At 41.6% G+C, this 13,695-nt stretch overlaps 1 protein-coding gene across 2 annotated transcripts in view; it reads right to left on the bottom strand.

Moving 5' to 3' along the window:
* Positions 1 to 12,650, bottom strand: part of PTN (pleiotrophin) — a 97,718-nt gene extending 85,068 nt beyond the window's left edge. The window contains exon 1 of one of the 2 annotated variants that reach the window (XM_079150149.1): positions 12,295 to 12,650. The gene's annotated coding sequence lies outside the window, so the exon portion shown is untranslated. The remainder of the gene's footprint in view (positions 1 to 12,294) is intronic. The other variant, XM_079150148.1, reaches the window with a different exon arrangement.
* Positions 12,651 to 13,695: the final 1,045 nt, after the last annotated feature.

The following is a 13,695-nucleotide window of genomic DNA, read 5'->3' as shown; positions in this document are numbered from 1 at the left end:
AGATCTGGTCTAGCACTGACTCTAAAATTCTAGTACCATAGCACCCATCAGATAGGAAGCACTGAATAAATACAAACTACTGGTATTAATGTTGGTGGATGCCATTCAGGAAAGAAAAAGACCTGGAAGTAGTAAGAAAAGAAAGCAAGGCCTTCAGTTTCTAGCGGCAGATGGTGGTAAAGAACAAAGTCGTCCTCTTGGCCCTGGCAGTTCCTAGGGACAACACCTCAAAGATAAGAGTGGACACTGAACTTTCACATAGTGCCACTATGCCCAGAGCAGGACAAGGAAACTAGGGAAGCCAGTAGCCAGTATGAAGGCAGGACACAAGATGTGTGTTCGTATGTAGCAGGAGACTGAACTCTGCATACATGAGCATTGACAATGGAAATATCCTCTAAGTACAAAGGATAGAAAGGGGAGACTGGAAATGTCAGAGAAAATTGTTGTTCAGGTCACAATTTTTGGCTAGGGCAACCAGTTAATATCTTACCTCCCCTTGGTAGAGGTGAGCAGAGGGACAGGTAGACACTAAGTAAAAGGTTATTCCAGACCCATGGATTGAGCAACAACAAACATGGATGGAGCATCTACTATGTTCCAGTTTCAGCAGTGAGAGAGTGAAAGAACTAGACACAGTTTGCTAACAATGTATTAGACAAAGTGAGTTCCAGGAAAAAGATGCATGACCACTGAAATTCATAAGTAATACTGTGACTTCCTTCAAACATAACAGAAATTATCTAAGATGATTTGGCAATTGAAGTTACTTTACATAGAAACCTCCAAATGGAAATAACACCAGTTAGATGTGTCTCATGGGATGTATTATTAGACCTGCAGATTTGCTAAACTCCATTAATATTTCCATGCTTTATTCTGTCTAGTGTGTTCCATAAATGCTCCTCAATTGCACATGATGCTCCTCACTGGACTATCCCCCCTCCTCTTTCCCACTGATTATCTGATTGTCAGCCCCATAATTTCTCCACTCACATCCCATGTAGGACTTTGCTCCTTGCCCCTTAAAGCCTTTTTCACTGGTCTAAGTGTCCCTACTCCTCCAATTCATAGGTTCCTGATCTCTTTCCAGTTCTAAAAGACACTCCAATCCCACTGCAGCATTGTGATGTATAATAGATACAACTATTTGAACATTCTCAAGGGACAAATTGTAATTTTGTTAAATGCTACCAAGAGTCAAGATAGCAATCCCATGTCCAGTTAAAAGAGCAACAGAATCCATTTTGGTGTGAGGAAAATGGCTTCTAATACTTGGGTTGACTTCCTTGCTAAAAGAGACACTAAAATCACCATAAGAAGTAAAGTTCCACCTGCATGTCCTGTACTTGTTTTTCAATTGCTGTCTCTCAAGGTCTGACACGTGGTAATGTCAAAACTGTTTGCACCTGAGTAAGGACTTGGATAAGGAAGGGGGTCAATGTGAGATGGGAAGTTAAGAGAGTAATATTTATGATATTTATGGTTCAAAATGATATTAGACTTTTTAAAAGAAATGGAAACGCCTATACTTTTTTGAATTGAAACAGAATTGTTTCATATTACTCAGTACACCTGGTGAAAAACCAACCCAAGAAGCTGCCAGCTGTACCCTGGACTGAAGAGACCCTGTGTGCTCCAGCCCATGAAAGAAGTCTCTTGGGCTCCTCTTGCTCCATGATCCTCCATCGAGGGCGGGGAGGACAGGGATGAGGACAATGGGCTAGAAGCATTAGGGAAGAGTTGGCTCCAGGGACCAGATTGCCCAACTCTGGCCCTGTACCCCTGACAGTGAAGGTCCCTGTAGTGAGGGAACTCTTTGATGGAAAAGCTGCTGTTGATTTGTGTACAAGTACCCTCTCTGAGAAGAGCAAAGAGGGCACGGGGTTGCTCCAGAGTTGATGGACTTCATGGGAACATTATGGCAAAAGACATCCGGAGCCCAGAAGATTTAGAAACCAAACAAGACAAACCCACCCCAGGAAAATATCTCCAGGGATAGCTAGATGGACTCAAAGGACCCAATAGCATTTGCCCAGTAATTGGGTCCATGGTGGAAGAAACCTCAACACTCTGTAATAGAATTTTTCATAAAGTCTGCAGCTCCTCTCTCCAAGAACAGGCTTCTATCTCTCCCCTGTTCTTGGATCTTTTCCCTAAAGTTTCAGTTCAAGCCCACTTTTATTTCTTTTGTCTTCTTGATTCTGCTGCCTTTGAAGTTAATAACTCTCGTTTAATCTCTTGCAAAAGCACATCACTAGATGACATATTAGAAACCCACAAAGTTAGCCTGCATTTAGAAATGTGGGTCTGTTTAGAGAAAAATTGGTAGAAATCCACCTCTACCCACTTATAATTCCAGCTGAATTGCTTTTGATCTACTTCTCCAAACCAAATTCATTTATGACAGCCTTGAACAACATCTTCAAATCCCCCGATATCACATATCAGAAGGCAAACTCTGTGATTCCCTCACCGTCAGACTAAAATCGCTATTTTAAAAGGCTAAAAACCACTCCAGGCTGAAGTTGCTGGGAATCCTAATACTGGCATAGACAATAAAGGCATTTGACTTTCACTCCTCTGTGATCAAGAATGTGGTTGTCAGACCCAAATTTGATCTGACTCACTTTCAACTAGAGCCAATTGTACACTAGTCATTCCAAATAATAACAGAACAAATAAATAACTCCCTGAAGGGTGCCAAGCCCTAGGGCGACATGCATCAAAGAGGTTTGTTGGCCCTGCAGTTTACCCACCTGCAGTGCAGGAGGCCCACTCCCATGAACCCCAGGGCAGCTCAGAAGTTTCCCAGGCTCCTGGGACCAGCCGAAGAGTTAGATGGTCCCTATGAGAGCCCCAGCAGCTGCGCCTTCCCTGGGGAGACTCTCACCCGTGGATATGTGGCAGGGTCCTCCAGGGGAAGAATGGAAGACAGTGTTTAGTCAGCTTGATCTTTAACTGGCACAAGCTAGTTCCCCAGCATTACTGGTTCCATCTAAACAACACATCATTTGCTGGGACAAAGACTGTTTTAGTTTGCTACACTGGATGTTTGCTTGTTTGCATTTTTCTACTTCCAGATCTTTAATGAGAATCCATATAGTTACTAAGCAATTTTTTGTGTGATTCTAATTTACCCATATTGAGCTAAATAAATTGAATTTCCATCTTAATTGGTTCATTCGGTAGCAACAAATACACATGTTAATGTGTGTATAGCTGTTAAAAACATTGCACGCATCAATTACGATGTCGGTGAAAATGAAGGACACAAAATTATGCATGTAAATATTTTTAAAAGTTATGCCAGAAAAACTATAAAGGTATATGAGAGTGTTAATGGTATCTATTTTGAGGATTGCAAGTGCATTTTTTCATAAAACTTGAATACCTTGTACCATATTTTTCTACCATGAGGAAAAGAGCTGTTTCTTCGGGTATTTTTGCATTGTCCTAATAACAATATGAATTTTTTTAATTCCTTTCATTAATTTTTCATATGGTTAAAATTAATCAACCTATTCACAAGTTTGACATGCATTGGATTCTATTTGAGAAACTGCATGTTCCCGGAGATGTTATTTAACAATGAAATTATATTGTAAATTAAAAAAAAAAGATGAGAAGAAAGGCTTTCTTTTATTGGTGCAAGATTTAAGCACATACCCTTGTTAATAATAATCTAATAAATCACTGCTTTATTTCCCATAGAAGCCTCAGGCTTCTCCATTTGAAGCTCTTTTAAGAAATGCATTGAACAAATAAAAAATAAATTTAAAAAAGCATTGTGCACAGAAGGCAATTTTTTGTAGGGAATATTTTTTAAGAACTAAATTGACCATTGCAGTCGAGTTCTCCAAAGCTGCAGGGCTGTTTTTTATTGTTGTTGTTGTTGTTATTGTTTTTTTTAAGAATTCAAATCCTGGCTTCCAATGGCCACCTCACTTGGCCAGTTGGCAGATGTTCAGTACATCTCTGATGATCTTATGCTCACAAATTGAGGCCACCATATGTTAAAACCTCAAAGACATTTCTGCTACTAGAAGCGGTGGTCCTTAGGTCATATTCTCAGCAACAGGGAGGGACATAAAGAAAACACTGTTCTAGAAGTGTTGTATGGTTTCCATTTGTTTTAGCCTGAATGACGACTTTCTCTGTTACCTGGGATTGTTACCAATTTATGTTCCTTGTTGATTAAATTTGCCCTCTGAGGCAAAAAGTCCCGGCTTGCTCTCTGGCCAACCCAATGTCTTCCAGAGAGTTCCATTTGTGGATGATACCTGCTCTTCGTTCATTATTACAGCAGGGGACAGCTGAGTGGAGTAAAAGATGTTACCACCAAAACAGGAGAATAACACTAAGAAAGCCTCTTATAATAAATATATCCTCTTGACATTGAGAATGAAATGTCCTAACCACTTTTCATTAGCTTTCAGACAAATTAAGGTGGCACCATCTGGGCCCCTTACTCCTCTCCAGAAAAATATCTCAACAGCAGCGAGGGTAAAGAGGACCCCTGCTCACAGGCCAGGGACCTAGTACTCCTTAGGGGCTTCAGCCAAGACAGTTGAAAATCAGGAGGTGTGACAACTCTCTTTCATAAACAATCAAACATTATAAATATTTGGACACAAAGATACAAAGGTGAGCAGTTTCTGCGTGTAGTGAGGAGTGACTACCAATGTCCCTCAGTTTTTGTAGCTATCATGAATGCAGTGTTGGGATTCCTCTATGCTCTCTCTGGTTTGTTGATCTCTATTAGGTGGCTTGCTACTTTAGAGTGAGATTTCCCCAGGCCAACCCCACTGCTGTCACCTGGGAATCTACTGAAAATGCAGACTCTGGGAGCCCCCTCCCAGACTTGGGAGACCAAGTGAAGCAGGATCTGCATTTTGGCAAGGTCTGCAGGTGCCTGGCATGCATGTGAAAGAAGAAGAGGCACCGCTCTTATCTAAACTGGGTGCAGCTGCTTGACAACTGTAAAAACCTAAATTTAGTGAGAATAACCAGCTGAAAAATCTGGTACATATCGTGTAAGACTCTAAAGAAACTAGAATCCAGTATGTAGTAAAAAGAAGTCATGACTGCTTTAGTTTAGCCCTATTTAGGAATGTCTTCTCACTTTTTATTTTTTCCAACTGTGACTCAGATTTCCTTTTCTTCATTCCTGTCACACATGTTTGCTCCTCTTGCTTCACTGGGTCAAACTTACCTTCTGGCATCTTAAGCATTCTCTAGGTATCCTGAGAAAATGACAATGACAGAAACAGAACTGGGTAATGAAAAAGACCGAATTTGCCTTGCTGGGTTTTAGTAATAGTAGTTCTTAAATAGTGTAGCAGTTTACAGTTTATAAATGTTACATTGTGCCTATTTACCTTTGCCACCAACCTGCCAGGCACAAGGAGCAGCAGCATCATTTTCAAATAAGAGCTAAAAAACTTAAGGTTGCAGAAAAGTCGGTGGTACATTAGCATCATATACTGAATAAGAAAAACAGAAACGAAATTCTGGCTCCTGAATCCAAATTCAAACTCCCTCCTTTGAACCCGAAGCCTCCATCAGCAAAGGTCAGAGAGGACCTGCCTATGGGTATTACCAAGGTCAGCGTAAGGGGGCTCCAACTTGGAGTCCCCTGTTTGTAGAATGCTGTCCATGATTTTATGGGACAGGTCAAAGTCAAACTGTGCTGGAGTCAGGGAAAGGCCTTTCCTCCAGGACTGCTTCGCCATCATTATCATCTTCTCCTCTTCATTAAATCCTCCCAGCAGTCAGAGTCTGTGTTCAGCCCATCCGTTAGCTGTCCCATCCTCCTATGTCAATACTTAAAGAGAAGTATCAGTCCCCCATGTTAGAGAAAAGGACATTAACCTGAGAGAGACCACAATATTTTTCTCGTGGTCACACAGCTAATAACAAGTGAGGTGGCTTGTAGCTGAATTTCTTTGACCTTAGGGCTTCAATATTGGAACCTTAGAGCTAATGGATCATCTACTGGATCATCTGCATCCAGTTGTCCTGCCATTCATCCAGGTTCATCGATTCCACCTCGTAAATCAGAATCACCAAAGATGGGTCCCAGGCCTCTGGATGCTGAAACATGACTAGTCAAACTGCTAAACACTGAAGGTAGAACCATCGCTCTAGGTTATTTGGCCTGTTAGTATACATACATTGGATTTTAGGTTTGAAGTGAGAGGCAAATGGGAAATCGAATCAATTTATTAGCCAAAAGGAGAAGTGGCGATGTATAACTAGGGGAAAGAAAAAAATACCCAAACTAAGACTTTGAAGATATTTACCTTATTACCATATGTCATTAATGGAGCCCCCTTACTGCCTCTAACTCTGAATTTCTGTATCAATTTAAAAAAAAAAAAAAATCTTACTCAGTCTGCCTGAGTAATGTTATTATGAAAATAGGATGGAAAAATAAGTAGAAAATTCTGAGAAGCAAAGGCCTCCTAGCTACATTGACATTGTGGTGAAATGAATGCTTCAGATAACCAGTCTTGCTGCCTTGAATAATCAGTGGTTTGGTCTAGAAGAGTGAGGTTTCTCTCTCTATTCTGAAGGTAGTAGTAAGTCAGAAACTATGAAAAAGTTAGATGATCCAGGTGGGAGGAGTGTGATTAGTAGAGACACTCCAGAGAGCTGTTGGGTCTGCAAGATGCTTGAGATACTGGCAATGGAAGGAATGAAGGCAGAGCTGGAGAGGCTTCCCCTGGAGGTCTGAGACCAGAAATGGGGGGCTTGGGCTTCAACAGGAAATGGGCACCAGGTGATGGTTAGTAAGGCAAGGGGCTTGGTATAGAAGATAGTCAAAGGATTGGATCATGCTGGAAAAAGAGAATGGATGGATGGCATTTGAGGTCATCTATTTATTCTTTGACTTATTTATCAGACATCCATTGGGCATCTTTCCATGGCCCTGTGCTAGCTACCCAGGGCTCTCTGAACAAATGAGAGAGACATTGTCTTCAAGAGGTGCATGGGGTGGGTGGATGGAGCTGGTGTTGGCTGACTGCCAGCTCTTTAGCAGCCGCCCTGCTGGGAGAGGAGGGACCATGGAGGGGCTTAAGGAGAAGATGGGAGAATAAGACTTTTGTGTCTTCCATTTCTGACTCCTTTACAGCTTCACCCAAATCCCACAGCTGGAGTTAATGGATTCGCTTTCTCTCCCTCTGTGCATATGTTTTCACTGAAGGGAAGTCTTCTCATGTTTGCATAAATTTTCTTGAAAAAGACATCTAGGGTGCCATGCCTTTAAAATTATATTTATTCTAAACAAACTCAGAGTGACTTCTCAAACTATCACGCACAGTCATTTTTTTTTTTTTCCGTCTCCATTATGTGGCAAATGTAAAGTGAAAACATCAGGAAAATGTCAGTTTCATTTCTCCTCCAGAACAAATGATATTAAAGCAACAAAAAGACAGTGACGCTCTTCAAAAAAGTATTTAGTGCCGTTTAGCCTTTCACAAGTTTTATTCTTATTCTCATAAAAATGTGATTTTCTTCATCATTAGAAGACAAAAATGGTGTATTTGTGTGTGCGCACACATATATACACATATACACAATTACATACATACGTTTCATGTTGAAGTAATTTGTATCCTACTCTTACATATATATTGAGTAGACCAAAAACTGCTTGAAGGCATGTTATTTATCTTCATATCCCCTATCATACTACATGGTATATAGCAGGGCCATCATCATCTGTAGAAGTCTGTTAGGGATAAAAATAGAATAATGAGAATTCCTTTATGTGGATCTTCACCTCCAAATAAGATTGCTGGCCAAATGGTTCCCTTCAGTACAGAAAGGGAAGGAAGGAAGGAAGGAAGGAAGGAACGAAGGAAGGAAGGAAGGAAGGAAGGAAGGAAGGAAGGAAGGAAGGAAGGAAGGAAGGAGGGAGGGAGGGAGGGAGGGAAGGAAGGAAGAGAGGGAGGGAGGGAGGGAGGGAGAGAGGGAGGGAGGGAGGGAGAGAAATTTAAAATGTGAGTCTAGAGTTCAGTAGAGAGAAAGGAGAGATCTGAGCATTTTCCCAATAAAAGCTGGAGTCCAAGCTCAGAGAAGAGCTGTGGCAGTACTGAGTCATCTGAAGAAAGAAAGAATTAAAGACCAAATGTCCATTTTGAACACTGAGAAAAAAATGAAAACAGATGAAAGGAGGACAGGCAGAGAAGTTGGCTAGGGGCGAAGGCAGAGGCAGGGAGTAACAGGACAAGTAACAGGACAAGAAAGGACAACCACAAGGAGTTGGGATCAGCAGTGCTGCTGTGAGGGAATTGAAGAAATGCAAAAGGCCATCACTTGATAAAATGACCTATGACTTTTAAAGGACTTTTTGTGTTTTTTTTTCTTTCTCCAGAGATAAAGGTGGGGGAATCATGGAGTTTGTTCAAGATCTCTTTTACGAGAGTTTCTAATAAAGGATTTCACAAATTAGCACCTCTTGACAAACTGAGTGCAATAAAACGGTGAGTCTCTAGAGAAAAGAAGTTGGGTTGTGTTTCTTAAATATGTTGTTCAACACTGTATCAGGCACCCAACGTATGTATGATAAATATCATTAAATTGAATACCACAGTAGGAAGAAGGATTGCATTGTCTGGGTAGAAGCTGGAGGGTGTGCTGGAGATGAGCAACCCTTGTGAGCTTCTCTGCTAAAGTTAGGAAGCCAGGAGGAGAGTGAAGCCAACATTTATGGCAGCAATGAGTGTGTAATCAGACTCACCAGGGTTTGAGTCAAAAGTGGAAAAGTCTAGTTGAGGAGGAAGAGAGCACACTAGTCCAGAGAATGGATTCGAGGCTAGGAGTAACTCTTAGAACTAAGAGCCCAATTGTTAGTTACTATCACTCACTTCTTTTGAGATTAGTATGCAGCAATAGCTTTCTTTTGTTATTATTGTTATACTATGTATGATGTTTAAGAATCTAAGAATTCTGCTTTTAGGAAACTCACCTTGGTGAATAAAGAATGCCAGAAGAAATTAAATTTTATTTCTCAAAGTATCTCAAGCATGAACCACCACTGTATATCTTGCCTATCTTTAAGACATAGGGATTTATGGTGACTATTATCTATATGATAAATCCCAATATTCTCATAATTTCAATGTCCTTTAACAATGATTCATCATAACTTCCCTTTTAACCTATAGAACTTGAAATTATTATCAAAAGCTTGTTAAATTGTACAATCTAGAAGGATCCTAAAGGTATCATGAAAACTACAACACATGCAAGACTTGACTTGAAATGAATGGAAAAATGGCCCAGTAGGTAGAAATTTGCATTGGCCATAAACATCAAGAATGGAGAATGGTTTTCCAAAGTGAGACTGTGCCCCAAATTTCACAAGCCAAATGACTCTGGGTAGAACAAAGTAGTCTGAGCTCATAAAAAGAAGTCCCTGCATATTACTTGACCCCTGCCCCACCTTCCAGGCAATGGCATGGCCTTATGCCAGGAGGACACAGCAGATTTTCCATTTTTTTATTAGAATATCAGCCAGAGGAGAAAACATCCTGAACCTTATGGAGAAGCTCGAACTTAGTTCAAGCAAAGCATGAACTAAGGCACTTGGCGGCTCTGGTTCAGCTAGATGCTGCACAGCAAACAAGACCCCAAAGTTGAGTGAGGTGTGGGGTACATTTGCATCATCCTGGATGGTCTCAATTTGGCCATCACCCCGCAAGAGAGAAATCAAGGACAACTCCCTTATCACTATGTTCAGTGTTTGCATAACTGATATTCTCATCTCTGACTGCAGTTGATAGCCTCATCTCTGACTTCTGGCACTCAACCTATCGTTAACTCCTAACACCATTTTGAACAAAACAGCTAAACTCAGTTTGCTGGGGAAATTTCGAGTACTAACAAAATCCCCACATCACAAATAGAAGTCTGATCAGAATTCACATGAGAATGTCATTGAGGTGAGAAAGCAAGCATATCTTCAAAAGAAAAATAAAACATTTAAGCCCAAAATATTTGATTTTTAAGTTTGATTTTATTGAGGAAAGTGATTAAAGTTTGATTTTATTGAGGAAAGTGATTAAAGTGTGTGGGAATCTTATTTCTCTCATTTTCTTTTCAATGATCAGGTTTTGTGAAAATTCAAACATGGGTATTGACTTATGTGGAATAATAATAATAATAAATGCCTACAAAATTTAAAAGTGCAGGTCTTGCTACAAATAAGGCACATGAAAACTTTCAATAAATTAGCAAGTTTATTATTCCAAATGCCATAGAAAGAGAGCCAGAAAAACTCAGCAGTATATATTTTATAACAGACATATTATACAATATGTAGTCAAATATATTTTATTATTCTAATTGCCTATGATATCTCATTTAAGAGCCAGATAATTAAAAAGCCTTATGTTCACAGTAGTTTCATTTCTGTCACAGTTCCACTGTTGAAAAAAGGATGCATTTGTACCCACAAGCAAATGGCTAGAATCCAGCACCTAAGGTGCTATGTCTTGGCTTCAGGAGTAGGCTCCCTGTAAGGCTGTTCACTAAATAGGGGGGAAAATGTCCGGAAGGAGATTCATGAACAGTTGGAGAAGAAAGGTCACCTTCTAAAGACTTAAAGTACATTTAAAGAATTCAAAGCACAGAAGTTTCTTAAAACACAAAAGAATAGCATTATGGTTTTCTAAAAAATAAAACAATCAAAAAAATCTCAACCTGTAGTACAGATATGGCCAGTGTGGATTAACTCAGGGAGAAAAAGATAATATCCCTTTTAATGAATCACCTTTGGAATTTAACTGTATTCTGTTTTTGATGATTTGGTCTTTAAAGCACATAATTTACTTAAAAAGGAAAATAATGAAGGTGGCAAATGTAAGTTTTATGTCCTATAATGGCAGACTTCTCTTTTGTTTCACTCCCATTACCTTTTAATATTCCTACAAATCAATTCATTCCCAGAGGATCAAAAGGCTAAAATGGGCTCTGCTGTTTCATCAATTTCCCATTTGCCTGGGATCATAAAATTACTCCTTTCAATCAGTTCAAAAGCTTCTCTTGGAAGTTCCGAAATTTCCTCCCAGGCCCTTGCCTCCAATACACCATCTCCATCCATCTCTCCCTCTCTCTTTTCTCTCTCTGTTCTTTCTTTCTCAAGATGTTGGAGTAAAATGCCTGACAACCCTTTAGGAGAGATGCAAGAGATGCTAAGACTAGAACTTTGAAATTCTCACGTTGTTCACTCCCTTTCTCATGGCCCACCCACAGAGAAATGCATGGTGTGTGTGTGTGTGTGTGTGTGTGTGTGTGTGTGTGTGTGTGTGTGTTCAGGAGGAGAAATGCTCATGTTTCATCCTTTCAAAAAATATTTTGTTAACTTATTAAAAACATCAACTCTGAAATTCTAAACATATGGCAAATTGGTAAAAATCGCGCCCCAGGTTTATGTGGGTGAAATTAAAAGTTCAAGTGCCTGTGTGCAGGGTAGTTATTAAAATTAGCATTCAAATGAGAGACGGGATTCAGGTGTGTCTTTGAAACTTTGGACTGAACCACTTCTGGATTACCAAGCAAGTCGAGGAGTGTCAGTCGGCAGCCTGGAGATGTGCAGTGTCAGCAGGCACCAGGACCAACCAGCCCCGCACCATGCTAGAAATGCCGACCAAGAGGCATCAGCTGGCAAACTCTGGGGCATCCAGAGAAGCAAAGAGGGAAAGAGATGGATCTCTCTCTCTCTCTCTCTCTCTCTCTCTCTCTCTCTCTCTCTCTCTCTCTCTCTCTCTCTCTCTCTCTCCTCTCCTCTCTCTCTCTCCTCTCTCTCTCTCCTCTCTCTCCTCTCTCTCTCTCTCTCCTCTCTCTCTCTCTCTCTCTCTCTCTCTCTCTCTCTCTCTCTCTCTCTCTCTCTCTCTCTCTCTCTCTCTCTCTCGCCTACCCTCTCTATCCTTCTAGCAGCCACAGACACACCTACCAAAGCTCCAGGTTCTGGGAAACCTTCCCTCGGCCCACCCCAGCGTGTTCCCAGCAGGTAGCCAGGACACCGTCCCCAAGCCCCATGCAAGCTTCATTAACATTGCAAACGCTTCCCTTCCACTCATCCAAGAGCGCCCTACCTAGCCTGATCCGAATCCCCCCAAATGAGCCTCGGTTTGCCTCCGGAACAAGTCAGTTTGGAGAGCGAAGCCACCAGGCAGCCTCTCTCCCACTCCTACCACCATCGTCCGCAGGCGGCCCAAAAGTGGCACAGGGAGGCTGTCGGTCGGAGCCCCCTCGGGAAATCGCGCGTTCCCGTTCACTTACTTTGAGTGGCAAATGTCCTCCCAGGCGCTCGGGGGCCTTTGTTGCAAGGGGCGAGGTCTCCCGCTGCCGGAGTCCAGGTAGGGCTCTGCTCCCGCCTGGGCGGCTGCCGCTCTCCCTCCTCCTGGTCGGATGACTCTGGCTTCTTTCTTCCCCTCTCTCCACTTTGGATTTTCCTGTGCTCTGGGGCTCCCTTGGCGGGATTTTTGGACTGGAAGGCGGGGAACCTGATTCTGCCTTTGACTCAATTACGCCCTGACAGGGAGGGAACGGAAGGGAAATGGAGAATGGGAGGGATGAGAGGAGCGGGCAGAGAGGACGCGGGCTGGGCGAGGGAGGGAGAGCGCTTTGCCCCGAGAGCTGATTGGGAAGCTTATTAAAAGCAGAATACTCCAGGGGCAGTCTCTCCCCACAGAGCACGAAAAGGGATTTGAACCAAGAGGCCAGGAGATGCAAGATGGTTTTGTTTTTAGCAAAGCCCCAACACGATATTTCTTTTCCAAACTCCACGCACGATCTATTCTTTCCAGGGGTGCATGTCCCTGTTTACCACGTAGGATGCCTTGAAAGGACAAGGGATGGCATTTTTAGCTTACAGTTCGGGATTCATACAATTGAAAGAATGATAGTCGGAGATGAAAAACCCAACCGTCAAATCCAGCCGCTCCTTTCTCCCCACTGACAAACCGCCCTCCCTGCCCTGAGCCCCAGGTAATTCCAGCTGTCAGTCCCACTCCACCTGCAGTCACAAAACCTGCAAAGTACTTTTTCTGGATTGTCACAAAGAGTGGCAGATCTCTGAAAGTTCCCAATTAAATGCCACTTCCCTTTAGGGGGCTTTTTCCTTTTTGGGCTTCCTGGTGCCTCTAGTGACCTATTTAGTGACATGGTTTTGCAGCACTCAAGAATTCAGGGAATTAATCCACGGGGCTCAGACCCAGAGATTGGAGAGCCTGTCTTTCTGGAACTTGCATTTCATTTAGTTGAAGAAGAAGGCTAAAGTAATAGAGCTAGGGTCGAATGAGATGAGATAAAATGAATATATAAAAATGATTAGAAAGCATAAGGCAAATTTACCCAAACATTTTCAAAATGTAAATTTTGAGATTTTTAACTTCATCTGTTCTTTCCTGCTCCTTGACTTGCACCTTTTATTTCCTTTCAGTTTATCACATGATGGCTGCCGCCTCAAGTTAGTTGCAAAATATACTTCCATTTCCCACAGTTCTGAGGTTGCATCTCTTGGATTCAACTTGACAAGTGCTTATTAAGCACTGTACATAACTAAAATTTATATTTCTTAGGATCATTCCTAAATCCCCAAGCCAGAAGCATTGATTCATGGCAGATAGTTTTTTAGGACTCAGAATTATTTTATTGACTGTTACCTGGACAGATATCCCA

The sequence above is a fragment of the Sciurus vulgaris genome (assembly GCF_902686455.1).
Source record: "Sciurus vulgaris genome assembly, chromosome: 8".
In the NCBI taxonomy this organism is placed as follows: Eukaryota; Metazoa; Chordata; class Mammalia; order Rodentia; family Sciuridae; genus Sciurus; species Sciurus vulgaris.
The sequence above is the reverse complement of the archived record's forward strand: the minus strand, read 5'-3'. Positions and strand labels throughout refer to the sequence as shown.